At 43.1% G+C, this 14,068-nt stretch overlaps 1 long non-coding RNA gene across 2 annotated transcripts in view; it reads right to left on the reverse strand.

Annotated features, from left to right (window-relative positions):
• Positions 1-596: 596 nt before the first annotated feature.
• LOC129050751 (uncharacterized) overlaps positions 597-14,068 on the reverse strand; it is a 32,905-nt gene continuing 19,433 nt past the window's right edge. The window contains exons 3-5 of one of the 2 annotated variants that reach the window (XR_008514496.1): positions 10,003-10,152; positions 1,304-1,434; positions 597-838 (exon numbers count right to left, since the gene is read on the reverse strand). This is a non-coding gene — a long non-coding RNA (uncharacterized LOC129050751). The remainder of the gene's footprint in view (positions 839-1,303; positions 1,435-10,002; positions 10,153-14,068) is intronic. The other variant, XR_008514497.1, reaches the window with a different exon arrangement.

Here is a 14,068-nt window from a genome sequence, read left to right on the forward strand (position 1 = left end):
CAAAGGTTACAAGACCCCATTTCTACAATTGTTTTCAAATTAGCTAGGTGTAGTGGTGCATGCCTTTATTCCTAGCTACTAGAGAGGCTGATGTGGAAGGATCACTTGAGCCCAGGAGGTCAAGGCTGTAGTGAGTCATGGTAGCACCACTGTATTTCAGCCTAGGCAACAGAGCAAGACCCTGTCTCAAAAAAAAAGTTGGGGGTGGGTGTGTGAAAAACAACTGTCTATATGTAGATGAGAAACCAGCAAAAAAGACTTGAAAGGAGCAATAGGAGGAGAGAAGCAAGAAGAGGTTGATGTCCTAGACACAGGTGAAGTTAGACTATACCTTTCTCTGGAACTCGCTGGAAAGACTCCATGACCGTCAACACATGATTATCTGGAATAACCAGATTGCACAATAGGAGAAAAAAATGCAAGTTGCTGGAATCCTATTTACAGATATCCTCAAATATGTTACATGTCCAGGTAACAGGCTCTTGAAGATGCTCCAAATAAATGTCCTTCCTCAATTTGTAAACCACAGAGATCTCTGAACCAAATCTTCTCTACTTTGAACTTTAGTTCTCGAGTGAAAGAACAGACAATTGAATACTTTGTAATGTTTTTAATATGAAAATTTTTAAACAATTTATTTTTGACAAAAACTGGAAGGACAACCACCATCTTACAGCCCTGAGTACAATACGAAGGCTTGACAAAGCACACAAAGAGGGCAGGGACATGAGGTCCAATCTTGTAGCAGCTTCTGAGGAAGATCTCAGTCCAACGGCAAGTTCAAGTCCACACGTGAAATGGCCAGGATGCCCTCCTGGAAGTGGAAAGTGGCAGAGCCCTGTGAGGAGGAGAGGCGTCCCTGTCACACAGCAACATCTGCATCAGCCCTGTGACATCAGAGACGAGATGGCGAGGAACCAGAGAGCAGAGGGCAACAGACACCCAGAGAAGGGGACAGAGACCCAGACAGAGGGGCACAGGAATGTGGAAGGACAGAGTCCTAGAAAGAGGAGGAAAGACAGAGCCCGAGCAGGGTCAGGGCACAGGATGGGGGTTAGACAGAGATCCAGAGAGAGTGAAGAATGAGGGCACAGAGTCAGAGAAGGGGAAGAGGGTCCTGGGATATGAACAATTCAGGGCTATGGCTTCATGTACAAATTCTGATTTCAACACTGCATGATGGAGACTTTCCACCCCCACAAGACAAGGATAATAACAGAGCCCCATGAGTTTGTAGTGGGGGCTAAATGGGATCATTCCATTGAAATCTCTGGTGGAGGACGTGACCCCCAAGAAAGCTCACCTGTTATCAGTTCTATAACTGGATGTTGAAGTAAGCCACCAGGGCATGCACATAGTCATTCTGCTTCACCTGCAGGCAGAAGCAGGGGTGAAGGTCCAGTCTCCCACCTTTACAGTGTAGATGTCCACCTCCTGCAGGACCGGAGAGGGAAAGCTCCGGATGTGTCTCCACCCCACTTCATTTCCTCCTCCCGACCCTCGCCAGCTCCTGGAGGGCCCGTGACCTTGCTGTCCCCTTCCTGCTGGTCCTCACTCACTGGTGCCCGGCCTCGGCTCCTCATTCATTTCTCATCCTGCCTGTCTGGCTCCAAACCAACTGCCCCAGGTTCAAGCCTGTATTCCTTGTTCCCTTCTTTCTCACACCCAAACCTGGGAGCTCCACCCTAACTCTGTCCAGTGCCCACTCCTGCCCCGCCCCCCACCTGGCCAAACTTCACTCAAATGCAGGGGCCTTGCTTTGTCCTCTTCCTGAACCCTTCTTGACAAGTCCGCTAACGTGATGACCTCAAATGTTGACCCAAACGCCGACCTCAAACCCTGCGCCAGCTCCCCATGCTCTCAGGAGGGTGGCTTGGGTGGGATGCCTGCCCTTCCAGCCTCCTCTCCTCTGCCACTCAACAACTTCCTCTCCCCCTCAACAACTTCCACTATCCCGCCGTACCAAACCCCACCCCCCTAGCTCCAGCTCACTAAATACTCACTATCAGCATACTTAAAACAAAACAAAACAAAACAAAACAGGGTCTCTGAAGAATAAAAAGAGAAAAAACAAACAAATAAACACTGTTGCCCAAGTTGTAGTGCAGTGGTGGGATCACAGCTCACTGTAGCCTTGAATTCCCAGGCTCAAGAGATCCTTCCGCCTCAGCCTCCCAAATAGTTGGGACCACAGGCACATCTCCGTGTCTTGGCCATGATGTGATGTGATGATGGCCATGAGACTGCAGATGGAGGCAGTCTCAAGAATTTGTAATAATCATATTCCAAAGCTGTATCTCTTCTGATGTTAAAACTCAGCAGAAAGCTGCAACAGAAACTTGGAGATAATAGGCTAGGGAACTGCTCAGTAGCATCAGACCCCAGCAAGTAGGCTACTTTGATGGGATTGACTTTATTAAATAGATAATAAGGAAATGTATTCAGTGCATGTGTTACTTGCCGTTGACTACATCTGAAGCCCTAGTTGCAACAGAGGGATCTGAGCATGCAAGAAGAGTGCACTGAATCCACAGCTACTGTGTTCTCCACAGAGCTTTTTTCTTTTTTTTCTTTTGAGACAGGGTCTCTTGCTCTGTTACCCAGGCACGATCATAGCTCACTGCAGCCTTGACTTGCTGGGCTCAAGCCCAGCCTCCTGAGTACCTAGGACTACAGACACATGCCACCAAACCTGGCTAATTTTTTATTTTTGTAGAGACGAGACCTCCCTCTGTTGCCCAGGCTGGTCTTGAACTCCCGGGCTCATGAAATCCTCCTACCTCAGCCTCCCAAAGTGCTGGGATTACAGGCATGAGCCACCATGACCAGCTAATGTTTGCATTTTTTGTAGAGATGGTGGTCTTGCTATGTTGCCCAGGCTGTTCTCAAACTCCTGGGCTCAAGTGATCCTCCTGCCTCAGCCTCCCAAAGTGCTGGGATTACAGGTGTGAGCCACCACACCATGCTCCAGAGAGCTTTTTGAGGGAAGAAAAGACATCTTTAATTTCTTATTGGAATGCTGTGATGTTTCTTATTTTTTCACTCTTCTATCATTCCTTGTGCTCTCTGCCCCCACTTTTCCTCCAACAGTCTCTTGAGTAGGATTTGTGGAAAGTATGTCTGGTTGTTTCTTTTTTTTAAGTTAGAATTTTATGAGTATTCTCATGAAATTAGGAGTTATGTGTGTATTTTGGAAGCACAGTCTTAAAACCTACAGCTGTCACTTAATAATTTCACTGTAAGTATAGCTTCAAAAAAATACTTGCACTCTTAAAGCATTTAGATGAACACATTAGAGATAAAGGAAAAATTCACATCCCAGAGCTCTCTAATGTCCTAAAAGTGGTGCTTTATGTGTGCTAGACATCATTCTCAAATGTCACAGACAGAGTCTTTCCTTGGTCTGAAGTTCGCATTTCCCAAGTGCCTTTTTCTTTTCTTTTTCTTTTCTGTTGAGACGGAGTTTCGCCCTTGCTTCCCAGGCTGGAGTGCAATGGCGCAATCTTGGCTCACTGGAACCTCTGCCTCCTGGGTTCAAGCAATTCTCCTGCCTCAGCCTACGAGTAGCTGGTATTACAGGCATGCACCACCACACCCAGCTAATTTTTGTATTTTTAGTAGAGACAGGGTTTCACCATGTTGGCCAGGCTGGTCTTGAACTCCTAACCTCAGGTGATCCGCCTGCCTCGGACTCCCAAACTGCTGGGATTACAGGCATGAGCCACCGCATCCTGCAGCCTGGTGTCTTTCTCATACCATCTTGCCCTCAGGAAAAGGGGCACACTCAGGTTCTGGTCAGAACCCTCCTCCTAGCCTCCATTCTGGCCTTGACCTCATTCTCTACAGCTATAAAAGTAATAAGTTGAATAATACTCTGAACAGAGAGATCCTGCAGCTCTGAGTTTTCATGGTTCCAAGAGCACAAATGAAATAAGAGCATCACCTAAATGTTATAGGAACATGACACTCGACTGTTGTCTAGCCTGTGTGTGTGCATGCGTGTTTTAGTATTCTGGGAAGATGAGAATTACAGTGAATGTGCTTCCAAGCAATGATGAACAATAAAACTGGGTGCAATATGGCTGACCATCTCTACGGCAACCTCTGTTGACCTGTGTATGCATGTTTTACTTATTTTAGTACACCACACTTTAAAATATAAATGATCTTATGTTGATGATCATGCATTTGTGACCATCAGTTATTTGTGACTGTGACAACTTGGCTATTTTTTTTGCTCTGGAATCTTAAAAAAAAGCTGTGGAGGAGTTTGGGGGAGAAGACACCAGGAGAGAGATGCCTCATTTTAACCTTTTCTGGAACAAAGAGGTGATTACTTCAGAAAAAGATGACTTCAGTATCTACTTCCTCCCACCACCCCCATGAGCTTTTCATGGTGATGTAGAAATACCTCAGTTGGCCCTGTCCTTTAAGCACTGACATTAGGCTGGCACTTCTGCTCTGTCACCCAGGCAGGACCACCAGGGCACGATCACAGCTCACTGCAGCCTCCATCTCCCAGGCTTAAAGGATCCTCCCACCTCAGCCTCCTGAGTAGCTGGGACTGCAAGCATGCACCACCTTGCCTGGCCAATTTTTAAATATTTTATAGAGATGGAGTCTCACTACTTTGCCCAGGCTGGTCTTGAACTCTTGGGCTCAAGTTTCCCACTTTCACCTCCCAAAATGCTAGGATTGCAGGCATGAGCCACTGCACCTGACCATCTTCTGTATTTAAATGAGTCTGGGGGAATCTTTTTGGTGAAAGGCTCTGTTGTCTTATGCTTATTTGGGACAACTCTTTGAGGGCCTCAGTTGCTAATGTCTCATCATGGTAATTTAAGAACTGCTATGAAGCATCTTCAACAGCAGTTTAATCATCATTAAACCGGATGGCCACGCAAACTCTTACATGGCAAATCTGAGGTGTCCTGAGGTCACAACTAAGACAGTGAGTTATGGATTTAGACCATGGCTGGGTGCCATGACTCATGACTGTAATCCTGATGATTTGGGAGACCAAGGTGGGTGGATCGCTTGAGGCTGGGAGTTCAAGAACAGCCTTGCTATGTTAGCAAGACTCCATCTCTACAAATAATTTGTTTTACAAATTAGCCAGGTGTAGTGACACTTTCCTGTGGTCCCAGCTACCCAGGAGGCTGAGGTGGGAGAATTAGTGCTTGAGCCCGGGAGGTTAATGCTGCAGTGAGACAAGGTTGCACCACTGCACTCCAACCTGGGTGACAGAGCAGGACTCTGTCTCTTAAAAAAACATTAGATTCAGCCACAACATCTGCAAGGCAGCAGCATTTGAGAAGTCGCTTCTCTCTGTGGTCTGGTATTGGTTTTCATCCTGGTATTAGAAATGCATCAGTGCTCCTAGGGAAGTAGCAAACATCTCTGGCAACTGCCCCATGTACTGTGAAAATGCACATTATAAGAAAGAGCCAGACAGGGCCTGAGTCACTCCTTGACCCATGGGCTGTGATAAAGGTGTCATGGTGGCCACAGGAAGCATGATTGTTTTCTCCTTGTACATTGCAGAGGACTGGAGGTTGAAGACGTGACTTGTGCTGTTGTCCTAGAAGCTGGCACTTTCTCAGGGACTCTTTTCTTGTGATACCTGAACAACCACCCAGAAAATGCGAATTGGTTACTCTCCAAAACTATTGTGAAAAAGCAATGCTTTGGGCTTGAATGCTCCATCACAGTTTCCATCTCATCAAGAAACCCTAGGCCAAGCTTGTGCAATCCTCGGCTGGCAGGCTGCATGTGACCCAGGACAGCTTTAAGTGCAGCCCAATACAAATGTGTAAACTTTCTTAAAACATTCTGAGATTTTTTTGCATTTTTTTAAAGCTCATCAGCTATCATTAGTGTTAGTGTATTTTATGTGTGGACCAAGACAATTCTTCCAATGTGGCCCAGGAAAGCCAAAATATTGGCCAGCCCTACCCAGGCTTTTCCAATTTAGCCCTTCCACGTTTCCCACAGCAGGCCAGTCTGTCACACCAGTCTCAATGGCCAGCAGGGCTTTTCCTCACAGACTGACAGCTGTGGTCGCTAAAGTGTTCAAAAGTGATGTTAACATATTCAAGACTCTTTCTTAAGGCTTGAGGGTTCCAGCAAACATCTCTGCCATCTGTCTGCCTGCTTTCCTGCTGTTTCTGTTAATCCTGAAATTCTGACATCATATCCCATAGTCAAAGCAACTGACTTCTGTGGCTACTAGAACTTTCTTTTTTTTCTTCTTCTTTCTTTTCTTTTTTCTTCTCTCTCTCTCTCTCTTTTTTTTTTTTTTGTAAGACAGGGTTTCATCATGTTGCCCAGGCTTGTCTTGAACTCCTGAACTCAGGAAATCCACCTGCCTTGGCATCCTAAAGTTCTAGGGTTACCAGTGCCGGCCACTGAGCTTGGGCCACTACTAGAACTTCCTTCCTGCTTTTCCCACTCTGCATTTCATGCTGCTATGGATGAAACTCAGCTTCTTATTTCTAGGCACTCTCAGAGTAAGAATCCATGGGAGGCTTTGATTCTCAGAGCATATAACCCCATCTTTCCTCTAGTTCTGACGTATTTTTCTGTGCCGTTGTTACTGTGGTTATACCCAGAGAAGTAGCATTATGTTTGCATTCCTAAAAATTCCTACATTTCCCCACAAAGAGATTTCACCATGGTTGTCTATTTTAACAGACAACATGTACATACATTCATTTTCTGAGTGCTTGAAAATAATTTTCAGCTTCTGATCTGCTATATTGTTCTTCCCAGCTACAGTTTTTGGAAGTACAGCAGAATAACTTGCTACTCTTTTGAAGGTCATAATAATAAAACAAAACACACCCTTTTCTATCATCACCCCAAAAGCCTTAATGCATGCAACAAAGATTGTGAAATGGTCAGAGAATAGTTTGTCATACAGAAAGGATGTCTTTGTTTTTTGGCAAAAAGCTGGAACATGAACACCTACAGCACAACAGGATTGTGACTTCCTTCCTTCCTTCCTTCCTTCCTTCCTTCCTTTCCTTCCTTCCTTCCCTGCCTCCCTCCCTCCCTCTTTCCTCTCTCTCTCTCTCTCCCCTCCCCCCAGCCCCCAGGCTGGAGTGCAGTGGCACAATCACCGCTCACTGCAACCTCCACTCTCGGGTTCAAGCAGTTTTCCTGCCTCAGCCTTCTGAGTAGCTAAGACTGCAGGTGTGTGTCACTGCAACCAGCTAATTTTTGTATTTTTAGCAGAGACAGGGTTTCACCATGTTGGCCAGGCTGGTCTTGAACTCCTGACCTCAGGTGATCCACCCACCTCGGTCTCCCAAAGTGCTGGGATTATAGGCGTGAGCCACTGCGCCCAGCCTTGACCTGCTTTCTTAATGTGAAACAGTTTAAATTACTTTCAACTTTAGTGTTAAATGGATTTTTTTGGCTTTCAAATCTTTGAAAAGTTAACAATCCAAATGTGGCATGAGTGGTATTATTTTAGTAGTTAGATGAATGAGCTACCAGATCCCAGTATTTCCCATTTTACCAAATAAAAGGGCATCCTGTAGAATTCTGCTAAACCAAGACAGGCCTTTCCACTGAGCAGTAGTGACAAAGGTGTCTAAATATGTGAACTAGTGGCATTTAAAAAATTTAATAATATTATAATAGAAAGATGGTCCCTCTACATTGCCCAGCCTGGTCTTGAACTTCTGGCCTCAAGTGATCCTTCAGCCTTGCCTCTCAAAATGCTGGGATTATAGGTGTGAGCCACTATGACTGATGGTGGCATTTTTGTCTTCTTCAAGGAAAACATTAAAAGATGGGTTGGATAACTTTGTGAAAATTTTTGTTTCTTAATTACTATTTTGGAAGCGTTTGAGAGAGAGATTGAATGACTTTCTATGAAATGCCAAGACCAGCTGCTCTGAGAGATGATGAGAGAGAGGCCACTAAGGAAAGTCAGGAAAGCAGACGGACACCTGAGGGATTACAACCCTCATCTGCTGGGCGTTAATCAAATCTGCAGTGAATATGATTTACCTTATTAGTGTTAGAGTGCAGTTGCAGCATTTTTATAAATGTTTAAGCTGAACTTTTGAAGATTTAGATTTCATTAAGTAGTACAGTATATCAACATGATTTGGCCAGACATAGTGGCTCACACCTATAATTCCAGCAATTTTTGACAGATCGCTTGAGCCTAGGAGTTTGAGACCAGCCTGGGCAACATAGCAAAACCCCATCTCTGCTAAAAATAGAAGAATTAGTCTGGTGTGGTGGTCCAGGCCTGTAGTTCCAGCTGCTCAGGAGGCTGAGCTGGGAGAATCACTTGAGCCAGGGAGGTTGAGTCTACAGTGAGCCAAGATTATGCCCCTTCACTGCAGCCAGTGAAAAGAGCGAGACCGTATTTTAATATTTCCTTATAAAATGCATTTTCGGGATCAATTCTACATATTACAATTGCTCCAAACATTTTCTTGGGGAAAATGGTGTGAGGTGTGTTATATGGCTTCTGTACTTCCATGTATAGACCTATATTGCTAAGTGTATAGATATTTTCTGAAAGTCTGCGGTTCCTAGAAATCTAAGTTTTAGGAAAGCATTTGTGCTCCATTTCTTCTTTATTTTTGCTTATGGAATTAGGATTTTCTTGCTGCAAGTAACAGAGTATTTGACCTGCAGTGTCCAATATAATAGAAATTTGTTTTTTTCAATATCAAGGAGTCCACTGTTGTTTTAATGGCTCAACAATGTCAAGCTTCTGGGCCAATTTTGTAAGGATTTTCATAGCTTACACCTGGTGCCCAAGAGCTTTGACACTGGATTCCAAATGACAATGTCCAATGCAGCAACAGCGGAGTGAAGATTTATCCAGAAGAAGAGTTTATCCCCAAAATGCCCTGGAAGACACTTTCCTGTATGTCTCATTGGCCGTGATTGGGTCACATGCCCATGTCCTAACAATTACTGGTTGGCTTGCAAAGTGAGTCTCTGTTGCTTAAAGCTTTTGTAATAGAAAGACAGCTGCACCAGTAAGGAAGAAAGGAGATGAAAGGGCTTCATAAGAAACCCACTCTCGCATCTAGTGCTCTCATTTTTGAGATTAGGAGAGTGATTATGCACTATTGCATAATCAATGGCTCAAATGCAGATTTCTCTCCATCAAAGAGCATCTCTTTACTCTCACAGAGAGAAGAAATGCTGTGTATAAGTGATGTACTGAGAGAAAAAAAGAGAAAAAGCATGTGTCATTTATAAAATGAACACCAGCATGCTAGAAAGCATTTCGAGGAAAGTAGTGGTATAACTTTGTGCCCTATGCTTCTGAGAGAGTATGTTCCATGTAGATTAAACTCATGTTTGCTTTTCTCCTTTCCTTCCTGTTTACCTGGGTGCCCCATAACGTTCTAGCAGTGGCCTTTGAATAGCTCTGGTACGACACACTCTCACTTGAGTTATAGACACGGCCCTTCCTAAAAAGGCTTTCCCCCACTGAGTCCACTGCACACACCCATTACCTTCTGGTAGCACCTGTGTGTGGCAGGGGCACTGGACATTAGTTGAAGCATGTCTCATGTAATTTCCCCCAGAGAGATATGCATTTGTATAGAATAAAACTATTTCACCAACCCTTGCAGGGAAAGGTGTTCTGGGCTGGGAGAGACAGGAAGTCTTTGGGGGTTCCAGTCCTTCTGCTCATTCCTGGCATCACAGGGATTAAGATCATGCCTGTTATGTTCCCTCCAGAGATGAAGTCTGGTGAGTCTTCATCAACTAGTCTCTGGGTCAGTCTTAAAAATGTTGGAAGATTTCTTTCTTGCTATTAGACTCTACCTTTCTTGCCTGCTATAGCCATAGCTAGTTTCCCAATGACCAAGTTTGGGCTAAATTATAAATCACTTACAATAGGTAAATATAGAGTAGTGGAAGATTTTTTTTAAAAACACAAGCTCCACTTAATCACCTTGCAGGCTCAGGTGGCTTGTGCCCCTGCCTGAGGCACCTGGTGGGACAGGCACTCACCACTGGGGCTTCTCTCCTGGTATCTTATCTTGCAAGGTTGAATTTCCCAACAGGTGTGCTGTGCATTCATCCTGAGCCAGCTGTTTTTATGCCAAACCTATTTATGGTACTGCTCTTTGTCATTATAATTATGTGGTACAATGAAATATTCTAAAAATGAATGAAATATTTTAAAAGAGTTAGTGTGACTATATAATAATAGCAAAAAATGAAAATCACTGCCAAATTAGCTGTAAGCAAGATGACTGTAAATAATGTGGGATTTTTTTTTTTTTTTTTTTTTTAGAGTAGAAGGAGCATGCACAAAGATAGACTTCATGGGTCTTAAGTTCTTGCCTTATTCTATAGTAACCAAAACCTTGAAGTTTTAGATGATCATTAAGAGTTGTTTTTTGCCAAAAAAAAGTCTCTGTTGCCTGTAGAACAAGATTCAAAAGGGAGAGTTTTAGCTCTACAGCTAAAGCTTGGAAATTAATATATATTTCCATTTTTCTGAATTAAAATAAACTGGTTAAAAAGCACTTTTTGAATTGTTTTCCTCTTTAACTGATATTTTTAAATTAAATTTTAAAAGTTGAGAGTTTTTGCTGTATCCCTTTCTTTATACCTGACATTTTTCTGTTTGAGGATGCCTTGGGATCTGGCAGCGAATGCCAGACAAGATCCTCCCTGGCTGAACTGTATAGACACCAGCTCCTGTCTCCCAGTCCATTGCAGAGAAGGCAGGTCCAGGTGTGGGCGGGAGCAGGTGATGTGTTCTATGGATCCTGGACACCATGGCAACCCTGGGTCAACTGGTAGGCCCAGTGGGAACACCCAGTCCTACTTTGTTCAGTTCAAGGCCTGGAGCACTTCATTACCTGCAGAGATGCCAGTGTGTCCCCATGCTTGCTCTGACCAAAAACTCAGCCAGTCTTGCTTAGGCTTAGGATTTCACAAATGGAGCTCCCTCACCCAGCAAATCAAAGGCTGACCTGTTTCGAAAAAGTTATGGAAGGGCTTTGAGTTTGTAAACAAATTTTTCTTCTCTGAAACTCTCCGTATAATTATGAACATTTCCTATTTGTAAGTTCTCCTAACAGTGAGGATTTAGTTTTGTTGTTTCCTTTTGATTTTTAAAAGCTCCTGTATACCCAGTTCCTATACCATTTTTCCCTATGCACTCTGGCATGTGTACACCAACATGCACTTTACACTTTACATATCTACTATTTTTACTCGGTCTAAAACTAACTGATTTTAACCTGACACCAAAGTTTTCAAACTCTACTATGAATTATTACATAATTTTATAAATATATTTCAATTATACCTACATTTGGCTAACAATATAACTTTAAATAAGTCCCTGCAAACCATGGTTTTCATGCAATTCAGTCAAACTGAGGGTAAATGCTACAATACTGTTGGGAAGACATATGTGTTCAGTGATGTGTGTATCAGTGTTGGGGGGGTCCTGTGAAGATGAAGGGCAGTAACATTGTTTCTTGACAACACTCACTACTCTGATAAAAACGAGACATTATTACAGTGATTTCTGCCTAACTGGATGTTACATGCTTGGCTTCTCCAAGCGGTGACATTTGCTTGTCACATCAATGATCCAAGTTCAAATCATATTTTCTGTGTGACAGCAGTAGGCTGTCATGGGTGAAATGAAACTTGTCAGTTTCAGGCACAAGAGCAAGTGCTGATTTTTAACACTGACACTGTCAGAATTAAGACTGTCATTTCTAGGAATGAGAATGAAAATAAATATATAATTAAATCTGTCAAATACGTGTTGGTTATTAAATTTGTGTGACCAGTTAGAGATACATTATTTTTGGGACCCTAGTGTGTAACAGCAATGAGAGGTGGCCCATCTTTACTGGAGTCCTCATTCCTCAAAAGAGGCTTCTACAGTGGCTGGGACTTAGGCTGTAAAAAGCTGGCTCTTACCAAGCTTTGTGGTCTAAAGGAGGAATGATTTAGAGTCCTCATAACTTTATTTTTTTCAAGCCATCCCTAACTTATCTACTTGATATCTATGAGACAATATAAAAATAAAAAACTATAGAAATAACTGTAATTTTAAATACGTGTATTTAATTTATATGTTTAAAAATACATGCAACTGCAAAATATGAATTTACAGGGTTTTCAATTTTTTCTTTACTTTTTTTTTTTGAGATGGAGTCTCACTCTGTCGCCTAGACTGGAGCGCAATGGTGTGAACTCAGCTCACTGTAACCTCTGCCTGCTGGGTTCAAGCGATTCTCCTGCCTCAGCCTCCTGTGTAGCTGGGATTACAGGCACACACCACCATGCCTGGCTAATTTTTGTATTTTTAGTAGAGATGGGGTTTCACCATGTTGGTCAGGCTGGTCTCAAACTCCTGACCTCATGATCCACCCACCTTGGCCTCCCAAAGTGCTGGGATTACAGGTGTGAGCCACCATGCCCAGCCAGAGTTTTCAATTAATGAAGTATATGTATGGAGGAGTGAATCATGACATTGATGAATGAGTCTTTACTGAGTGCTGTTTTCTGATAGAAAACATTTATGTCTTTTATTGGGTTTTAATATAATTTGAGTGTTATTAATAGCTCCAAGCATGCAAATTATACTTTCAAGCAGTCACAAAAGGATAGGGGACCTTCAATCTTCAGTGGTTCGTTTATTCATTCATTAAGTATGGATTGAGTGCCAGCTATGTACATGCTCTCTTCTAGGTTCTGGGAATACAGTAGTGAGCAAAACAAAGTCTTGCCCTCAGGAACTTTATATTCCGGTGTGTTTGGGAGGGAGACAGGAACAAACAAGTCAACGTACATGTGATGCTAGTAAATGCTCTGAAGTAAAATAGAGCAGATGAAAAGGACAATGAGTGCCAGGGTAGGAGTGGCCATTCTAGTATTCTACATATGGTGGCCAACAAAGACCTCATTACTACCATGACATTGGAGGAGAGACCTGCAAAAACTGAGAGGCCAGCTATGCAGATAAGTTGAGGAAGAGTATTCCAGAAAGGGAAGTCAGAACCTGCACAGGCCCTGAGGCATTATATGTTCAGCAAATTCAAGGTACCCCATGAAGGGCCATAGCTTCAGCGTTGTGAATGAAGGGGAGACAGAAGACAGAGGTGAAGTGTGTGGGGTTGGGGACTAGATCTTGTATTGTCTTATGAATGAATGTAAGGATTTGGGCTTTTACTCAAGGTGAAATGGAATCATTTGAGGTGTTTGGAACCAAGGAGTGGTACGAACTGTCTTATGTCTTTAAAGGATCATGCTGGCTGTGTTGAGAATACACTCTAGGCAACAGGGACAAGGGGAAAATGTTATAGAAAGACCAGCAAGGAAGCTACTGCCCTAATAAAGACAAGATAATGGCAGAGAAAGATGGTGATAAATGGCTGTTGTATGCACATATCTTGAATGTGGAACTCATGGGATATTCTGCTGGGTAAGCTGTAGGATGAAAAGAGTCAAGGTTGACTTCAAGGATTTTGGTCTGAGGAAGTAAAGGACAAACCTGTTTGCTGGAGAGAAATACGGTGGGTGAAGCATGCTTGCAAGATCAAAGTGGGAGAGACCAGAAGTCTGAGAAGATGTTAGATATTCAGAAAGAGATGCTACATAGTCAGTGGGATATAAGAGTTTCACATACAGGGGAGAGGTTAGGATTGGGGATGGTACAACTGATGTTTGAAGCCATGACAAAGGAATAATGGGGAGGAAGCTCTTTAGAAAAAAATCACATCTGTGGGTTAGAAATGATGACATGGTCTTCTAATTGAGTCTTTAATGCCGTTTCTATGTAAAGCCAACACTGAGAATTTACCACTTTAAACAGTTCTAGTAGAGTGATGGTAGTGTGCTCTTAAATGTCTGCTGTCAGGAACTCAATCCATTCATGGCAAGCATCACATGTACTTAGAATAACTAGCAATATACAATCTGTAATAATGGAACAGAATCAAGGAAAGCAGCCTGAGTAGAGGGTGAAGAGTCATTAGCTCCTGTTCCCACCAGCTAAGCTTGATTTAGTCCAAACGCACAGTCAGTTCTTTGATGAATTTTC

This window comes from Pongo abelii, chromosome 18, assembly GCF_028885655.2.
Source record: "Pongo abelii isolate AG06213 chromosome 18, NHGRI_mPonAbe1-v2.0_pri, whole genome shotgun sequence".
Classification (NCBI taxonomy): domain Eukaryota; kingdom Metazoa; phylum Chordata; class Mammalia; order Primates; family Hominidae; genus Pongo; species Pongo abelii.